This window comes from Mustela putorius, unplaced genomic scaffold, assembly GCF_011764305.1.
Source record: "Mustela putorius furo isolate JIRA1106 unplaced genomic scaffold, ASM1176430v1.1 tig00000580_pilon_pilon_pilon, whole genome shotgun sequence".
NCBI classification, from domain to species: domain Eukaryota; kingdom Metazoa; phylum Chordata; class Mammalia; order Carnivora; family Mustelidae; genus Mustela; species Mustela putorius.
In genome coordinates this window covers 9,320,559-9,340,971 of record NW_025421423.1, presented here as the reverse complement: position 1 = coordinate 9,340,971, position 20,413 = coordinate 9,320,559, and the positions used below count along the sequence as shown (strand labels likewise).

General features: G+C 42.9%; 1 non-coding gene across 1 annotated transcript; it reads left to right on the top strand.

Annotated features, from left to right (window-relative positions):
* Positions 1 to 18,265: 18,265 nt before the first annotated feature.
* Positions 18,266 to 18,372, top strand: LOC123392507. Its single transcript, XR_006607229.1, has one exon. It is a non-coding gene; the product is annotated as a U6 spliceosomal RNA (small nuclear RNA).
* Positions 18,373 to 20,413: the final 2,041 nt, after the last annotated feature.

Sequence of the window (20,413 nt, the reverse complement as noted above, 5' to 3'; positions counted from 1 at the left end):
CCTAATTCATTTCAATGACCACTCACCCTTACACTTCAGCACTTTCAGACAAAAGCAAAGACAATTAGCCACTGTGAGCTACACAAAAAGAAAAAAAGAAAAAAGCTTTGAAAACAGAGTAAAACAGAATGACTAAGATGCTTAACTAAAGAAATCAGTTCCTTGAATGTTTTGGCTACTGCCCAACCCCCAGGCCTTTGCTCTTGCCCTGTCCAGATGATGCCCCTGGCTGATCTAGCAAACTCCCACATATCCTTCAGATCTCGATTTGAATGACTTGTCCCCTGAGAAGCCATTGGTGGTCCTGGTCTCGCCTTGACATAGATGGCCTTCTCTGTTTCAGCATTATCCTTTGCTAATCTCTGACTCCGTACTTGATTTACTTTTACTGTCTAATTGTCTGTAAGCTAGGCGAGAGCAGAGCCACTGAAATGTATGTAGAGGCATTATAATAGAGAAATGAAACAACAACACATCAGCTCCAGAGTTTATGAGACCTGGGTTCAAATGATGATCCCAGCCCTTACTGGCTGTGAGGCCTTAGGTAACTTCTTGACTCTCACCCCTGGTTTTGCCACATTTTAAGTGAATACACTAATACCTGCATTATAGACTCATCACAACAGTTATGAGAAATTATGAGTATAAGGCACTTGGAAGAATGAGTACCTAGAACACAGTTATTGTTTAGTAAAGATATGTTGACAAAAAGAAAAGGAAGAGAGAGAGGAAGGAAGGAAGGAACAAGAGAGGAAGGAAGAGGAGTGAACTCCCGCAGAAAGTGACGGATGAAAAATCCCCACAGCTGTTGATGGATTCTAATCGTGAGGGTTGCTCTTCTCTATTTAGCTATGGCCAAATTAGAGGGGCTTTAACATTTTGAAATTGAAATGCATACGTTGTACTGTCTTTGGGGGAGAAAAACATGCTTTTCAATCCCTTTATGCTGTTACCTGAGGAGGAATGCACAATTTGCCTTTCCATTTCTCCTTATCGACTGATGCGATTTTCATCTTTCAACTACTCTTTTGTATCTTTGGACTCATTCATTCTTGATGGACATCATGTCTTGTATTAACATAAAAATGATATTTACCAGGCATCTACTAGTACAGAGTATTACAACTAGCACAAATATGAAACAACATGGTCTTTTCAGCTTTGCCCAGGAGTTGGCAACATGAAGCTTGTGTGAGGTGAAGGGGTGGATGAGGAGATTCAATATGTGTAGCTCATGTACTTGGGTATCTTCTTGCTGGAGCAGGGGTTCAGGACAACGGGTACTTTTATGTTTCTCAGAGAAGCTCAACTTTAAGCACCTGCTGCCCTGGCACTGCAGTAGACACTGCAGGGCACACTAAGGGAAGTAAGGCCCAACTCCTGCCTTCAAGGAGCTGACCACTGAGTAGGGGAGTCAGACACTGAGCTAAAGACAAGCTAGAGAAAATGCTATAGGAAAAACACAAGGAGAGTGTGTTAAGTTTCAAAGGAAGCAAAGTGTCTTTCAGGTTGGAGATATTACAAAAGACTTTATCCATTCATCCCTGCATTCATCCAGTGAAAAATATTTATTGGATGCCTATTATATGTTAGGCAGTAAGCTAGCTATTAAAAACAAGAGATAACTGGGCCAGTATTCCTAACCTCAAAGGCTTCATAATAAAGTGGGAGGGACACATACGTAAACACACTGTATAGTTCGTCCATTCATTGATTTATTCAGCATTTACTGAGTGTTAAGTCCCAAGTTCAGGAATGAAATAAACATGGTCCCTGTGGGAAAAAGAACCTATAGTACAGGAGACAGGTGTATAAACAAAAAATTTCATGTTAGGTGCCATGACAGGTATGTTAAAAATTGCCATGTTCCCAGATATGTGGCGAAGGGGCAGTTAATTCTTTCTGGGGCCAGGGAAGGTTTCTGAGGGGAACACAATGGAGGGTTACTAGAGGATGAAGAACTTGCCAGGTACTTGTAGAGAGGAGGGAGGTAGAGCAGTTTGTACTTGGACTGCAATAAGGAAACAGAGTAGAGATGTGTTAGGATAGAGGCCAGATCGTGGAGGGTTTTTAAATATTGCAGCCGGAAGAATGGAATGTCAAGGCACAATACCTGCTCAGAGGATCAGGTGAATAATTGAGCCCAGGAGGGCGTGGAGGGATTGTCGGGGCAAGATTCACAGTGGAGCAGGTGTCTGAGAGTCAAAAACGATGTGTAGGAACTTGTTAGGTGACCAGAAAGATGAAAGCATTTAGTGAGAGAAAACAGCATTCCTCAGGAAGATGCTCCCTCTTCTTGGATTCTGACTGATGCAAATAATGGAGAGCAAGAATCCCAGAAAGAGAAACAGCTTAAGTCAAGGGTAGAAAGCTCACACACGTATATAACTGAAGAGTAGTGAAAGCCTGTGTAAACAGTTTTTCCTGTGTTTCTAATCTCAGTGCACTCTGTGTTTGGCCCTGACTGTGACCATGGCACAAATGAGCAGAACAGGGATGTCCTCTATTGACTCCCTTCTCTTCAAGCATGGGTCTAGGGGATGTAGAGTTTTTGTAAAGTTAGGAGACCAAACTTGGTTTAAGGCCTTCAGATCAGTAGCAACTGCTCCATGGTCTGGGGGCCCTGTGACGAAAAGGGCCCTGAGGCTCCAAGGTAGCAGTGACCACTGGACCCAGCTCCTCCTTCCAGACGGATCCATATCAAGGCTTTAAGCCCTGTGTTAAGGACTGGGGAGGCCAAAAAGGAACATGCCCATTTTCTCCTTCTGAGTTTGAAAGATAAGACCAGGAGTCATGCCATTAGAGAAAGAATAGATGTATGGCTGGTGATGACTCTCCGTGACCGGCTCCTCAGCTTTTCCCTGGCTGCAGGTGGTCCCAAGGGTCTTTGCCCCCACAGCTGGTGTCAGAGTCCTTAGCTGCAGGCTCTGGAACTAATTCTGAGAACCATGGCTCCCAGCCTAGTCTCAGGTCACCCTGTTCTTAGAATGGGGCTCCATGCCAAGTAGCTGTCTTGCTTGAATTCTGTTTACTCAAACTGGTCCTTCTGGAGATTAAGTTTTCTACCAGAACCTTCACACTTAAGGCAAAAATCTCTCTTTCCAGCCTCCCGTATGACCTATCTGGGCTGATTCCCACCGCTAGCAGTGTGATGCTCCAGTACCTGCTTCCCTTTTTCCAGGTTCCTTCTTCCTGATGAGCCCTCCTTGACTATTTGCACTCAGCAAGTCTCTGTGGTTTTTGAGCCTCTGCCTTCCCTCCTTTGATTTGGCATATTTGGTGTTACTAGATACCCAGTTCTGAAACCAGGAGGCTGTTTTCTTTGAATAAGCTCACCAGTGCTAGCACATATCCAAATTAGGGCTGTCATCTGAAGGAGTCATCTGGGAAGGTTGCATTGTACCCCTAGTTCAGGGATGCTGTTATTGTCCAAGAACATTTCTGGAATTCCTAAGATGGAATTTCATGTAGTCTTCAGGGCAGCACAGGACCCTAGTCCCTCACCCCTTCTCAGTTCTGCTTTCTAGTTTGTGGGAACACTGAGAAGCTCTGGGAGCTTTTGAACCTACTGAGACCACACATCAAATTAAGGAGGGACTGAAACCTGCTCTCTGTTTTCCTTCTACAAAACTCTCCTTTAGAGCCACCTTGGGAGCCATAGAAGAAACGATCTCCTAACTCTATAGCAGTCATTATTAATCTTTTTTGCATCATGGAGTCCTTGGGAGATTTCATAAAAGCTAAAGACATGGTCTTTAGGAAAAGACACATACAGTTAAAACTTCTACACACTCCAGGATGAGAACCCCTGCCCTACGGAAACACCATTCCCCAGATTTCAACAGCCGCTCTTCTGCAGCATGAGTGTCTTTCTCATCCTCTAGACCTGCATCCAAAATGACCTGTGGCTGTTCCCAAATATCAAATCTCTGAAGGAACAAGATGTCCCAGTGCTGAGGAGGTCCAAAAGAATGTGCTGTAAACTCAAAAGGCATTTCCACAGAGAGCATTCCGAAGATGTCTGAAGAAAGCCGGGGTCCCTGGAAAGTGTGGCTTCTCCAGATGACCACCTGGAAGAGGGCAGCATCTGTGTTCCTATGCTGATAAGCTCTTTATCAATCCCTTTCCTTCTCAGGCAAAGCTCAGGTGGACATGATGGTATGACAGTTTCCTATCTGCTAATTCAGTGGTGGATAATTACAAGACTTAGCAGGTACTACGTCGTCCTTCACACAGGCTTCAGGGACCGCTCCAGGCAGTTCATGCTTCTTCCTTCCTCTCCCAAACCTTTGTATAAACCTACCTCACTCTTTTCATCCCGACTTCTCCCAGCCAGCTTTGGGTACTGACTTTGAAGGGCAGACTCTGGATTCATGCATTTCATCATTTGACATTTACGAGAGGCCACTGTGTATTAACACTGCAGGCACAACAGTGAACAAAAACAGTCCTGCAAGAAAGGCAGACAAGAAATCACACAACAAAGTGTGTTGAATGCTATCCTCTAGGAAATTCGGGGTGCTTTACAGTCCACCCTGTCTCTTGGGGAAGGGTATCTTTTAAGCCAAGATGTGATGTATCTGTTTCCAGGGCCCAGCACAAAGTATGTGTCTAATCCTGAACATTTCCCTAGGCCAAAATCCTGTGTGCTTGCTGAAAAGTCTTCGCTGGTTCACTGGGGGCAACTGCTCGCTAATTAGAGTGGCTGTGGTGAACCAGGGAAAGCCAGCTAGCATCAGGGCCTGCTGGTGACATCTTTTAGCTTTTTCTGAGACGGCTGTGAAGTCGTGGAGAAGGCAGCGGATTTAGAACTCCCGAAGGCTGTGGTCCGGAGGCTTTGTACCGACGACACTACACTCGTGAGTTCTCTGTCCTTTCGTATCCTGATGCCCCCTCCACGAGCAAAGGAAGCTCTGTGAAAGGCCTTGGCCAACTTGAGGACGCAATCTATGTCGCCTTACTGACCCCATCTTTGCAGGGGAAGAGGAGGGCAGGGTACCCGTAGTTGTAAAAGAAACGACAGGGCATTGCTTTGTAGAGCCTGTGTCGGGGCTTTCACTGCCTCACATGACCTGAATTTGGCAGGGGGTGGGGGGCAGTTTGAATTCCAGGCGGGCTAAAAGGCCTTGGCTGAGGAGCTCTAACGGATTTCACAACACCGGGAAAAGCTTCCCACGGAGGGAGAGACGGGGGTGGGGAGTGGGGCGGGGAGAAGGCTGCAATTCTGCAAATCCGAAAAGGATAGGCGGTGGGAGAGTCCTGAAACGACGAGGCCGAATGAGAACCAATCCCCCTGGCCTTTAGACAGCTCCCCGCATCGCCTCGCCAACAACCGCGACCCGCAAGCCGTATTATCTCAAACTTGCCTCTCACCCTACCTACGTCCCCGCCCGACGCGCCCTCAGGGGCGCGGGTGGAGCCGAGGCCGCCTGGCCACCTGCGCATGCGCGGAGCTGGCCCCGCCACCACTTTCTAGACCCTCAGCAGTGGCGACCCGATCCTGTCGTTTTATCTCCGGTTGTGCCTCGCTCCTAATCCATAGCAGCTTCAGAGTCTGTAGGCTGCCGGAGGGCGATGGGGTTGGGAAGAAAGTCAAGGAGCGCTCGGTCCTGAAACTCCAACTCCCAGGAGGAGGCGCGCTGGCTCCGCCCCCTCGTGGGCGGGCCGAGAGCCCTCCCCGCGGCTTAAAGCGGCGAGATCGCTTCGTGCAGGCTTGGCTGGCCGCTGAGCTCGTGCGCTGTGTTCCGTGCTGGGCAGTGGGAAGCCTTGGTGTCTTTGCATTTTTGTCTGTCTGTGCCTCGACTAGCGAACAGCACAAAATCCATAAACAATACTTAAGGGCGTTTAGAGGCTTCCCTCAAGATCAGGAGCTTGCAACTTCTGCTTCACAAATTCTGAACTGTCCATTTAGCACTCAAGAACCTAAAAAATGGCTTGTGTGTTGAATTTCTGTAAGATGAATTATTTTCCCTGCCATATCAAAGCAACTTTATTTTCTTTTCTAGTTTTCGTGTGGCAGTGACTGATAGTAAGTCTCACTTATTTTCTCTAAAGACCCAGCAGTAAATAAGAGGTAGTCTGTTTGGAAAAAGTCCTACAGTAAATCATCCTAAAACAGTAAAAGCTTGTTGATTTGATAAATATTCTGCTTTAATTTTCTAAGCTTTACATTTTTGGTAATAAAGTGTCTTTAAAATGTAGCACACTTGGAATCCTGTTTTAACGTGCACTTTTTTGTTTTGTTTTGTTTTTTAAGATTTTATTCATTTATTTGAGAGGGAGAGATGGAGAAAGAGAGAGAAAGAGAGAGTGCACAAGCGAGCAGGGGGAGAGAGAAGCAGACTCCCTGCTGAGCAGGGAGCCCTATGAGGGGCTCTATCCCAGGACCTTGAGATCATGACCTGAGCCCAATGCAGACAATTAACCAAGTAATAACCAACTGAGCCACACAGGTACCCCAAGTTGCAGATTTTATAATCTACTTTTAATCATCATCTCATCTTTGAATAGGATGTAGAGGGGTGAGGTTTAGAACTGCTACACTTAGCTTCTTGCTATAGGGAAGCAACAAGTGATGGCTCTTACATGGTGTGAGGAATAGCTGTCAGAAGAGTGCCATTGGGGTCCTAGGTCCTTGTGACTGTTGTGGATTTCTTGAGGAGTAGCAACTGGTAAGAACTGACTTAAGATTTTATGGGCTTAACACTCTAAATGGAAGAACTTCCCTACTCTCTATCTCAAGTCCTAACCCTGATTTTTTAACAGCTGCTAATAAACCACCTCCACTTCCTAACAATGAACTCTTTTTGGTTATAAAGGCCTCAGAGGGAATCAGTTCAGAAGTTGAATGTGGAATTTAAAGTTGGTTTCTTCTTTCTTTTTGGCTTTCTCAGCTTCAACTTGCTGAGTTTTATGACTACGTATGCATTTAGTCTGTTTCTTGTGGTATTTGTGGATAATATGAAATTGGCCATCTTTGCCAAAAATGAACAAGACATATAATTTCTTATTTGTTCTTTGTATAGGGGAGCCCAATGAGAGGCATACTGGAAAAAGGAAATAATAGTTGATGTATAGTGATTTGGGGGATGACTAGAGTAGCCATTGTGCTGTAAACAAACCCTTCATACATTATGAAACATTAAATCAGGGGTAAAGTAAGACTCGTGGTATTTGGTAAGATTTAAATTTCCCCAAATTCTCAAGTGTTCTCTTTATGGCTTAGAACAAGTTTTCTGGCTATCAACTGTTTTATTTAACATTTAGTTTGTCAAGTCTTAGCCGGCAGAGTGAGAAAAGAAAGCATAACATATCAGACAATATTATTTTGTACAGGACAATTTCAAGAGAACTTACAAATTATTAACACTTTTAAGAGAAGGGAGCTGGAAATAAATACAATATACAGTAATCAAATTTATTCCTGTCACCACCAACAAAGGACAAACATCATTTTGACAAAAGATACCACTTACATTGGCAATAGAAAACATCAGGAACCTAGAATAAATCCTTAAAAATAAAAGGGTGTGCAGAGGGAAGATAAAAAATAGGTAAAAAAATAGATAAAAAAAGATAAAAAATAAAAAGGTATGCAGAGGGAAGCGTAAGACTTTATTGAAAAACATTAAGAAAACATTTAAACAAATGGATGTATACATCATGTTCATAGGTAAAAGGATTCTATTTTATAAAACTATCAATTGTCCTCAAATCTATACCTTTAATATAACCTGAATAAAATTCTCAATAGTGTTTTTAGTGTATGTACATTTACATACTAAATATACTAAATGTATATTCACATACTACATAAATATTTAATATATTTAGAGATTATGTGTGACCTGACAAACTTATTCTACAATTTATGCAGAAGATCATAAATGGTTCATGAATAACATTTTTAAAAGAATAAGGTAGGGAACCTAGTAATAAGCCAGTATGGTGTTATTGCTGGGAATAGGAAAATAGAGAACAGAACATAGACTATGCATATGTGGGGACTTAAGTGATAAATCATGGGGAGAAGGTGGACTGTTCAATAAATGGTGCTTGAAATTATTGGTTAGCCACATGAAAAAAAAAAGAATAAATACATTCTAGGTTAACTAGAGACTTAGTGTGAAAAACAAAACCTTAAAACTTTTAGATGTTCTCCTATATATCTTTATGAACTTGTTTAGAAAAGGATTTCTTAACCATGCTGCACAAAGCCCAAACTATGAAGGAAAAGACAGGTAAATCTGGCTCCATTACAAACCAGCAAGAAAGCAAACAAACAAAACTTCTGTACATTAGAAAACACAAGTGAAACAGTTTTCCCACAAGCACTGGGAAAACATGTACAACTCAGAGATAAAGGATTAGTATTCAGAACATATAATTACTACAAATCAATAAAGCAGAGGCAAATGATACAACGTAATGATACAATAGTAATGAACAAAGATATGACTTAGCAATTTCCAGAAGAGGAAAGCTGAATGGCTAATAGAAGATTTCAACCTCCCTGGTAATCAGGCAAATAATAAAACAACAAGAAGATATTGTTTCACATTTATCTGATTGGAAAAATTAGTAGGACAAATAATATCCACTGTTGTCGAAGATGTTGAGCAACAGAAACTCTCATCTACTGCTGTTAGTTTAAGTTGTTCAGTTTGGCAGTCTCATGAAAGTCATGGCAATAAAGGAAATCCACTTTGAGCATGTAACCTCGAGAAACTCTACATAAGTATATGCAGATGCATAAAGTGACATGGTGGAAAATATTTATAGATGATGACAGCCCCAAATAGGAAACAATGAAAATGTCCCTCAAGAGCACCATGGACAAGTAAATCAGTTCATTCAAGTAAATGCTATAAAGCAGTGAAAGTGAATGAATTAGAACTGCATTATCAACATATATAAATCTCAAAAACATAATTTGTGCAAGAAGAACAAGTTACAGAATAATGTGTCCAATGCCAATATAATACCACTTATACAAAGTTTGGAACATACAAAACTATACTAGTTATTAATTGTAGATACTTAAGTTTTTTTGTGTGCATGTGCAAGGTGGAGGAAAGGCAGGGCGGAAGAATCTTAAGCAGGCTCCACACTCAGTGTGGAGCCTGATGCAGGGCTCCATCTCACGACCCTGAGATCATGACCTGAGCTGAAATCAAGAGTCACATGCTTAACCAACCAAGCCCCCTCAGTGCCCCTAATTGTAGACACTTTTATATATAAAGAAAATATAAAGGAGATACATAAAATTAATAAACACCAAATTCAAGGGGAAGAAATAAAATTGGAGCTTCAAATATGTCTGTAAAATTATATTTCTTTATTTCTGGAAATTTTCCATTAAAAGAAAAAGAAAAGGACTGGGCTCTGGTGAACTGAAGTTATATTTACATTTTCAAATAACTTTCTGAGTTTCCCTTGTAATTCAATCCTGTGAGTCATTGCTCTCTGTAGGATCCCTTGGCACTGAGGACTAAGGCATGTAGGGGTCTTGCTGAGGGCCATCTGTCTAGCTTTGTCTCCACATCCCCAAGCACAGTTGTATTATTGAAGATAACATGGTTAGCCACATTGAGGAGTTTGAAGCTCGCTGAGAATCCTTACTCTAGGAACAGAACAGGTGTGGACTAAGAGCATAGACTTTTTTTTTTTTTTTTCCATAGAGAAAGAGACAGCAAGAGGGGGAACACAAGCAGGGGGAGTGGGGAGAGGGAGAAGCAGGCTTCCTGCTGAGCAGGGAGCCCTATGTGGGGCTTGATTCCAGGACTCTAGGATCATAACCTGAGCCAAAGGCAGATGTTTAATGACTGAGCCACCCAGGCACCCCAAAAGCATAGCTCTTTACTACTGATCTCTGATAGATGCAGATAGAAGCTACAGTTTCAGGCACTTAAAATACCTCATCTCTCCGTGGGTATCTTCTAATCAAAATAGGCAAATTAGGGGCGCCTGGTTGGCTCAGTGTGTTGGGGCCTCTGCCTTCGGCTCAGGTCCTGGGATTGAGCCCCACGTCGGGCTCTCTGCTCCACGGGGAGCCAGCTCCCTTCTCTCTCTCTCTCTCTGCCTGCCTCTCTGCCCACTTGTGATTTCTATCTCTCTGTCAAATAAATAAAATCTTAAAAAAATTTTTTTTTAAAAATAGGCAAATTAATTTGCTGAAATCCCGGATACTAGTGGGATGGCAGCTGAGCCAAATTCTTGAATGAGGGTCTCTTCTCCCCCTACTGCAATTGGTTTTTAGTTTTAGAAAATGTGATTTTGGGGGTGGGTGATATGGGTGAAGGTGGTCTAAAGGTACACAATTCCAGTTATAAAATAAATAAGTCCTGGGGATGTAATGTACAGCTTGATGACTATAGTTAACAATAGTGTATTGTATATTTGAAAGTTGCTAAGAGTAGCTCTTAAAAGTTCTTATCACAGGAAGGGGGTACCTGGGTGGGCTCAGTAGGTTAATTGTCGGACTCTTGATTTTGGCTCACGTCATGATCTCAGGGTCCTGGGATGGGAGAGCCCGCACTGGGCTCTGTGCTCAGCACAGAGTCTGCTTGTCTGTCTCCTTCTGCACCTCCTCTAGTGTGCGCTATCTCTAAAATAAATACGTAAAATATTTTTTTAAAAGTTCTTATCACAAGAAAAACAGTCTTTTGTAACTTTGTATGATGATGGATGTTAACTAGACTTGCAGTGATCATTCTGTAATATATGCATATATCAAATCATTCTATGGTACACCTGAACTAATACAACATTATATGCCAATCTGTCTCAATGTAAAAAAAGAAAAGGTGCTTTTATATTACTTTTTAATGGATTCAATATAGTAAAACAAAAACAAAAACAAAAACAACTATTCACCTGCAGATTACTTGTTATACCTTGCTTTACTAAAGATACATAGTTACAAAAATTAAGTTTGGCTGAAAAGTTTCAATACTTATTTTCTTATTATTTTGGTAGCACACGAAATTACCTATTGAAAAATGTATTAAATCATTTTTTTTCCCCCTCAGAACAAGAGCACTTGAAATAGTACACTTCATAGGACTTATTGGCTTCTTATCACCTTAACTTTAATACCTTGAATCACAGATCCTCCTGGATTCTCAAGTGATGCATGACCTTGGAATGTTTTCCATTTATCAGAAAACAAAGCTTACTAATTAGGCACCCACGTTTGCACAGTACTTGACTGAGCACCTAATAAATAGGTTTTATACTGTCTTTGTACCATAGAGCTTATAAACTAAAGGAGAACCAGTTGTACTGGCTACTCAGCCTTTCCCTTTGGCCTCATTGCTCACCCTTTTATAACCTCCAGGTTATTGGAACTGCTTGAGCCAAGACTTATAGGGTCCCCCACTTACCCTGCAGTCATACAGTGGGCCTTCACTACATGCTTTGCTTGAAGGTGGTAGGAAAGAGTTTCTCTCTCTTTAGGGAAAGTCTGCTAAACTTTTGCCATGGGCCATCCATCCATCCATCCATCCGTCCATCCCTTTGATGTTTACTGATTCCTTCCTGTGTGTCAAGCTCCTTAGACCTGTGGCTGTGGTCCAGGAATAGAGAGGTGGAGGCTTGTTCAAGCTCCACCCCCTCCTTTCATGAAGATCTGTAGCTTCTGCCAGAAACTCTGAAACAAATAAAACATGCTAAGTACTGGGATCTTTCTATATACACTTAACAGTGCTTAGATGTGCCTCTCAAGGTCCTGCTGAGCAAGGTTCCACTTGAAAACTATAGTCAACCAGTATGCTACATCCAGTGACTGGGTATAAAAGTTATGAGAAGCTTAAATATTGAACTGTATAAATTTTTAATAAGTTTTTGATCCACAAAAAGTCATATAAGAAAAACTAATGAGATATGGAACAATCAGATAGGCCAGGAGACCAACTCTAAAGATAGAGAAAACTGATGGAAGAGAGAAGGGCTTGGAAATGAAACACATAAAAATGCCCTGGAACTCATCATATAGCAATGCTGAGGGCAAATCCTAAACAAACCTGGAAAAGCATACAAGAAATCTTTGTTACAAAGAGCATTTCAGTGCAAGAGTTAAAAATATGCACTAGATTGCGGTGATAGGAGGATTTCTCCAAACCCTGTACGGGGGGACACAGGCAGAGCTGGAAGCCGCAGAGAACTAATACAGGAGGCCAACTCAGTACGAATATCTCCATGTTGCTGAATCTAATTGCAAACAACCCTATGTTGCTCTCTCAAGAGCCTGATTTTTGAACTCACTAAGTGCATTGTAATGAAATGTATGAATGAATAAATGCATTACTACTTTAGTAAAATATGCTAAAATGGGATGGCCCATGGATATGCCAAGCACCAGAGGAGGACAAGGACGGCTGAGTCTTGGGCTTACCAGGGCTGCTGTGCCCCGCTGATGGTTACCTTGCCTGTCCCAGGATGTGTCACACAGGTACTATATAGACTTTGAAACATGCCAAAGTGGACCTTCTCCCCTGCATGGTCTACTTCCTTAGGTAGTAGAGTAATTTCAGAAATAATTCTGATAATAAGAATAAAAGCCAGAATAACTTTTGGCTCTAGTGCAAGGAAGGGGAACAGAGCTAGAGGGAGTGGCATGTAGGTCTTGGATCCCAGGCCAGAGTTCTTCCTCCTACCTCACACAGCTACTTAACATTTTACTTCACTTATTATTATATACAGTAAAATTTCCTTTTTTTTAAGTGTACGGGTCTAAAAATTACCAAAATTAAGATGCGAAACAGTTCCATTACCTCCCAGAATACCCTGTGCTGCTTACTCCTTTGTAGTCAACCTTTCTTCTCACGTTTAACCCCTGGCAGCCAATGGTCTATCTAGTCTCTGTCCCTTTAGTCTTGCCTTTTCCAGAGTGACATGCAAATGGGATCACACAGTAATGCAGCAACTTTTTAATTAGGGGATTTAAAACAAAAGTAAGCAAACACACAAAAACAGAAAGATAGAGCCATTCCCTGAATATTCTAGTTAGAGCCATTCCCTGAATATTCTAGTTAAGTAAAATTTACTGTGCCAGATTCCTCACATATTCCTAATGCTTCTCAAAATATTTTTCCTGACTAAAGCAACTTTTGCTTCTCTTTCTCTTGGTCCGCACTCTATTGCTTAGGAATTTGGGGGGTTGCTTTGCAGTTATTTCCTACGTGGTGATGATAGTTGAGTTTGACTGTACAGAGGAGACTTGCTTTGTAATATTTTAATATTTTACTATTCTGTCTGGAAGAGGGATAATGTATTTTTCTAGAACTTTTACAAATAAGATCTGAACTAAAGAGGAGAACTAATTTCCGTGGAGTTCAATTAGGATTTTCCTGAAAGAGAGCAGACAAGAAGGATGTGGGAGGCCCAGCTAGGCACATAAAAATTAGAAAAACTCTCAGGGCCATAATTTATGAAGATCAACTTCCTACATAAAGGAACATAAAATTCCAGGAACATAAAATTGCCAGGCACGCAGAGGGAAGGCAATGCCTGTGCGTTTGTTTGGAAGCACACAGCGTCTTCATGAGGCAGACAGAGCAGCCGTGCTGACAGCATGAGGTCGTAGCCTCATTCTCCATCACCCTCTCTACTCTAGCTCTTCGTGATCCAGAACACAGTTCTTATAAAAAATGAATGGTATGGAGCAAGATTTTACCTTGAATTCCCCTTGACTGTTATTGATTAAAACAACAACAACAACAACAACAAAAAGACTTTGGGGATGTGGGCTTGTTTTGTTCCATCCCAAGAAGCGTGGAATCAATAGCACTTCCTACTGGGGATAAGGGTGGGGTAAAGCGTAGGCTGCTTCCTGCGGTCTCCATTCTTCACTGGTGGTGTTTCCTGCGCATCTCTGCTTCACAAGGAGAGTTGCCCTTTGGTGCTGTCTCAGTGCAATTACCGTCTTTCTCTGATGATGTCACCTTGCTTTCCCTACCAATTACCAAATCATTTGTATCAAACCTCTGTGTGTGCCTGATGACGCTTATCACCAACATCAGACCTCAGAGCAGTGCACGGCCCCAGGGGTGGGGTGGGGCACTCTAAAAACACAGTGATGGAGAAAGTGGCCTGGAGACCTACAGGGGCAACATATGTTTCAGATCCTGGTATTTTCTCAGCTCTCCTGTTGTGATAAAATCCAGGCCCTGTCGTTCATTACTATATATTTTTATTTGCGAATGCATCTTATACAAACTCTTATCTGAATCTGTCATGCTTTACTAATAAAAATGAAAACAAAAACTCAGTTCTGTATGCAGTAAGCCTAAGTTTTAAGATAGGAAAAAGTAAAGTTATTAAACTGGTGGGTTTGGTGTGCAAGCTCTGGCATCAGATGGTGAAACAGATGGTTTGTAAGCACATAAGCAAAGAAAACAGCAGGTGTTTACTAAAAGCAAGCCATGCTCAACTAGCCTTGTTCCCGTTTATGAGAGGGTTGACACTGATCGAAAAGAGAAATTCCTTAAAATCAGTGTATCTTGATCTCAGTAAGGTTAAAGTGTTTTCTTGAGGACAAGATGGAGGAAAGTCACCCAAATGGTGATGTGGTAGATTTGTGCTAGTCCATCAAGTGCCTAATGGGCCAATGGCAACCTTGAGGGAGGTATATAGTGGCTTGTCATAGGACTTTTAATTGTCCCCTAATTTTATCAGTAAGTTAAACGAAGTTTGTACCTACCTTTATACAACACTTTAGAGGTACTCAATACAATGAATATCAAAATCAAGATTTTTTTTAAGAAGGAAAATAAAGCCAACTGAAACAACACCCCACGCTAATAAATGATTTTTAATATAGGCAGTGTAAAGTCCTAAGTCTGTGTCTTAAAAAATACACAAGTATTTGATGGAAGAGAATGGATTTCTTGTTAGTTCATGAAAAGAAGACACAGATATTTTAGTCAGTTTCAGATGTCATGTGAGTCAAACATATAAAATGGTTTCTGAATCATAGAATAGTATCCATAGCAGATGGAAATGCCCATCGCACTCTACTTTCCAATGGTCACACTGATCCGTACTACTGTTTCTAAAACCATGTGTCTGGTTTTAGAAAAGACATAAACAACATGGAGCAGATCCAGAGGATCTGACCAGGTCGGTGAGAATCTGTAGATCCTATCATGGGAAGGAGAGGGAATAGCACCCACAGCCCTGAATGTCTACTCTGAGCATAAGAGAGAAAAGGCTGGAAGCAAAGAGGAGGATGGAATGAAAATTGGTCAGTTTCCTAGTGGTTTAAAGAATAAGGGAATGTGTCGAAGTAGCCCCAGAGCACGCATTATCTAGAACAGGGAGAGTTGGGTAGGGCATTCTATGGCGGTTACTTTCTTGCCATGAATAAGGCTAAGGGGTGTGTGTGCATGTGCGTGTGCATGTGTGTGTGTGTTTGTATAGATGTCCAGGTAAATAGGTAACTAGGCATGATCAGAGTGTATGGTCTTAGAATGGCTGCTATCACAGAATGCCACAGATTGCATAGCTTATAAACAACAGAAATGTGTATCTCACAGTTGTGGAGGCTAGAAGTTCATGAACAGGGTGCCAGCATGGTTGGATTCTAGCGCGAGCCCTCTTCTAACGTGCAGACGGCTGTCATCTTGTGTTCTCAGACGGCAGAAAGAACTCGAGAGCACTGTGTAGTGTCTCTTTGCTAAGGACACTACTCCTGCTCAAGAGGGCTTCCCCCTCATGGCCTGATTAACCTCCCAAAGGCCCCACCTCCTAATGCCATCATATTAAGGGTTAGGATTTCAACATATGAATTCTGAGGGGACACAGACAACGAGTCTATAACAGGGTACATTTCTGCTCCCTGTTGTTTCACAGCAGCTTCCTCCAGGAGAATCCTATTTGTCCTTGGCCACTTTTGTTCCTCATTCCATATTCACTCTTATCCCTTAGTGCCAGCCCTGTGGTAGAAATTGGAGACCCAAGGTAGAATTAATCCAGTTTGCACACAAAATCAGCGTAGTATCAAGGGGGCAAATGGGTTCCCACTGAAAGCCCGAGCAGTGCAGTGAGGAGTCTAGTCTAGAGTCACTCTCTTATCGGTGAAGTGTCTAGGTGTCAGCTCTGCTGACTTTCAGAGCTGGAGGGAATTTTGGACATCTGCTCAGTGCATGGTTTTTCAAACAGCGCCTTGTGGCATCCTGGGGCTTTTGCAGATATTTCTTAGTTGTTGCTGTGTGTGACAGGGAAGGCTGAATCACAAGATGTCTCGGAGGTCCTCCCTCCTCACCCTTCAAGCAGAGCTGCTTTGCTTCTCTCTGTTTTATTTGTTCATCATCCATACCCGAAGTAAGCTGAGGAAGGGGTACTGCTACTGCTAATTGTTTAACCATGTCTCACACCCATGCAGGAATGTAGTGGACAGTAGCCAAAAGGTATTGTGGTTTGCTTGATGTGATTAAAGAAATGTTTTTGTTTATCTGCTCATATAGACTGGTATCTCTTCATTCGGTGATTTACTGAAATACCAAATAAGCAAAGATCCTCTGTGTTTCTAAGATCATCCTAAGATTTTCCCTCAGACGGTTAGCTCTCTCAGAAGACTTCAGACTCCCTGAGGGCAAGAACTTTGCTCTAGTCACTTTTGTTTCTCAGGTGAGTAATGCAATGCCTGACACATAGGGCCATTTCAAATGTTTGATGACTCTATGAAGAAGACAGTAAAATAATGTATTAATTGGAACAGATCTTCTGACTGATTATGGAAAACAAAATAAAATTCTGAAACCTCGTTCGGTTCTCAGTAACCCAGTATGCTGAGTATACATATATTCATTATACTCCATTAGCAGTCACTATAGCATCAAATTAGATATTGATTGGTGTCAGAGAAGAGCGGAGCATTTGGCTCTGAAGCGGTGTCATCTCTTCCATCTGTGAACACCCAGTTTCCTGTCCCTTCTTAGTGAATCCTGGAATCTAAGTCATGAATAATGACAGAATTCTGCCAAATCTATTTCTCAGAGGAGGGCTGTGTAACTTCTTTCCTTGTGATGCACTGACTCACTGAACAGCTACCCCTGTGGATTCCAATTAGCAGTAGTTCGTACTCTTTCTGGTCAGACTTATAGGCAAATCTGAAATCTTCAGGATTCCTGTAGCCAGTTCTGCGTGTGGGTTGGAAGCGCTCAGACAGCCCTGGAGGCACTCGGTAACTAACTGATCCATGACTGTCTGGCTTGGGCTTGGCCAGACCAAAACCTGCACTTTGTGGTTCTCCTCATAGAAGGTGCCTTTGAGGTGTGAGATAAAAAAAACAATGTAACTACACAGTGTATGGAGAGGGTGCTTTTTTGAGTTTCACCAAAGGTGTTAACCTCTAAAGCTGCTACTGGTACACACACACACACACACACACACACACACACACACACTGCAAAGAGTCTTTAGTCAGGAATGGAAGCCAAGATTTCATGTATAGACCAAGAAAGGGAGCGGTGGCATTCTCAGAAGGGAGTTGACAGGCGATAGCTGTAAGTTATACCAAGATGCTGTGATCGTATAGTGGTTAGTACTCTGTGTAAGTTATACCAAGAAAGCAAAGAAAGGCCCTGAAAAGCTATGTGAGGATCCTGCTTTTGATTAGCAGTACATAAGTCTTTAATTTTATCCTTTTCTGGGATGCCCCCCTTATCTAGAGTAAGTGAAATATCTTAAAAATTGTTCCTCAGACTCATTTGTACATTCTGAGACCATGACTTTATAGGAAGGTATGATTTTCCTCATTCTGAGCGACTGAATTCTATAGCTGAGGACACTGAGACAAACTTTGTCAAGTGTAGACTGGGCACATTGTGTCTCCTCCCATGAATGTGAAATGACACAGGAAGCAGAGACCCACTTTGAGCCGGGGAACTTATCAGTAGTACCTGTTTTCCTCATAACAAATCTCAAATCTCAAAGATGGCTCCATTTGGGGAGGAAGGGTTGGGCAACATGGGTGAAGGAGGGAGGGAGATACAGGCCTCTGGCTATGGAATGAGTAAGTCAGTCATGGGCATAAAAAGAAGAGCATCAGGAGTAGTCAGTGATATTCTAATAGCGATGTAGTGGGACAGATGGGAGCTATACTGGTGGTGAACATAGCACAGTATATAAATTTGTCAAACCACTAAGCTGTACACCTGAAACCAATGTGACCTTGTAGGTCAATTTTACAAAAAAGGGGGGAGGGCTCCATTTTTTTCAGGGAAGCTCGTTCTTCCTCTGAACTTGCTCTTCAAAAGCTGAAGCTCTCACTTTGGCAGCACATACACTAAAGTTGGAACGCTGAAGAGAAGATTAGCATGGCCTTTGTGCAAGGATGGTATGCAGATTCATGGAGCGGTCCATATTTGAGGCACCTGGGTGGCTCAGTCGGTTACGCGTCCAACTCTTGATTTGGGGTCAGGTCATGACCTCAGTTGGGCTCCCAGCTCAGTGAGGATTCCACTTGAGATTCTCTCTCTCTCCCTCTCCTTTTTCTCCTCCCCCTGCTCGTGCTCTCACTTCCTCTCTCTCTAAAATAAATAAATCTTTTTTAAAAAGCTAGAAGCATATTTCATTCTTTCACCTACATTGAGTACATACAGAGCACCTACTACATGCCAAGATTGGCACATTCATTAGTTAATTAGCCACTGTCCTTATTTTCAGGAGTGTCCTGGGAAAATGAACAGCTGTTTCCAGTATGTAGAGCTGCCTAAAAAGCCAACGAAACCTAACACTGAAAACAAAACCAGTAATTAATTTTGCTCACAAATCTCTAATTTTGGCAGAATTCAGAGCCCCAGCTTGTCTCTGTTCTGTGTCTTTTGGTAAAGGGCAAAGGACAGGGCCGGAATCCCCCGAGGGCTTGCTCACTAACCTACCCTAACCTAACCTACCTGCTGGAGGTAGGCTGACGTCTTCACTGGCACAGCACCTAAGTGTGGCCTCTCCATATAGTCTTTCCAGTCCTTCACTACATGATGCTGTTAACTTTCCCATTTAAATTCTGTACTTCTAGGTTCAGGATGTTTTTGCCTTCAACTTGCTTTGAGTTTTGAGATGTTGGCTGAGTTACGGGAAGCCCGCATGTCTGCCTAAGAGTGTCATAATTTGGATGTGTGTTCCAGATACTGTTGGTATGTGCAGAGCCTGTAACAGCTGTAGCTGATGTCCTGCTCCTCTCCCCTCTACCTACCCATGCTCACCGGCAGCTGCTCTGGACCTTTCCAGAGCATGGACAGCTTCCCACCCCACCCAGCACCTTCTTCTCTTTTTCTCTGCCTGGGGACTCTCTTGGCACCCTGAGGAACTCGCAGACCCTAGACGGGTTCAGCCCAGAAGTGCAGGGACATCGGCATCCCTGGGGCAGGGGGCCGTCCTTAACCAACAAGAGATGGAAATCAACGAGTAAATAGAGCAGTCTTCCCAGTAGAATGATTCAGAGCAGGCCTGACTCTGTTTTGCATGACTTGACTTGGCCGACTTGAGGGCGAGTGCCTCAGATTTTGCACCCTCTTCTCCCCGCCTTTGTCCTGTGATTCTGAGGCAAGTTCCTCACAGTTTCTGAGAGGGTTCCCAGCAGGACTGAGCCCCAGTAGCTCGTAGTTAATCGCTCACTTATTCACACACCCTTTACTGATGTTTCTCCTCCTGTTCTCATCTCCTTGTTCCTCCTCTCACGCTGGGGTGTACTGGGGTTACCATTCGAGTCCTTCTCAGCTTCTACTCCTGCGGGGATGTACATGTAAGGCAGGTTTTGCTTCGGAATGATGCTTTCTTCCCCTCTCAGCAGTAATTTATTTAAGCACACGATCAGCTTATGATATGATTCCAATAACTGTAGTTTTATCCTCTCGGAGACAGAGCTGGAACTCAGATGCTTCTGGTGCTCAAGGTTGGGCAGTTCCTTTCTTCCAAAGACCTCTTTGTACGAGTTCAAACACATTCGCGTTGGCACTTTTTGTTTTTTGGGTGATTGAGGAAGGAGGTGCCAGATGTTGCGCCTGTGTCCTTTTTTTGGCTGTTGTTGTTGTTGTTGTTGTGTGTGTGTGTGTGTGTGTGTGTGTTGGTGGAGAGGCACTGGGGAGATGTGAGGGGAGATAAAGACCATACAAGGTTAGGAAGGCAAAAATTGTCTGGAGAGTTGCCTCAAACTTTTCCCTGACTTTCCCTCATGGCTGAAGGCCTGCTTGTGAGCCTCTGTGGGAATAGTGCCAGAGCAAGGAACAGAGTTTGTATTTCATGAGGGACAGGGAAGGCTTGGGGTACGCACACTCCTGTTTTGGGACCAAAGTGGCCAACGGCTGCACACAATGCACCACATGTGCCTTGCTCTCTCCTTTCCCACCTCTGCCTCTGCCCCGGCTGGCAGAGTCCTGCAACAGGCTCAGAGACCCATCTGCAGAAATGT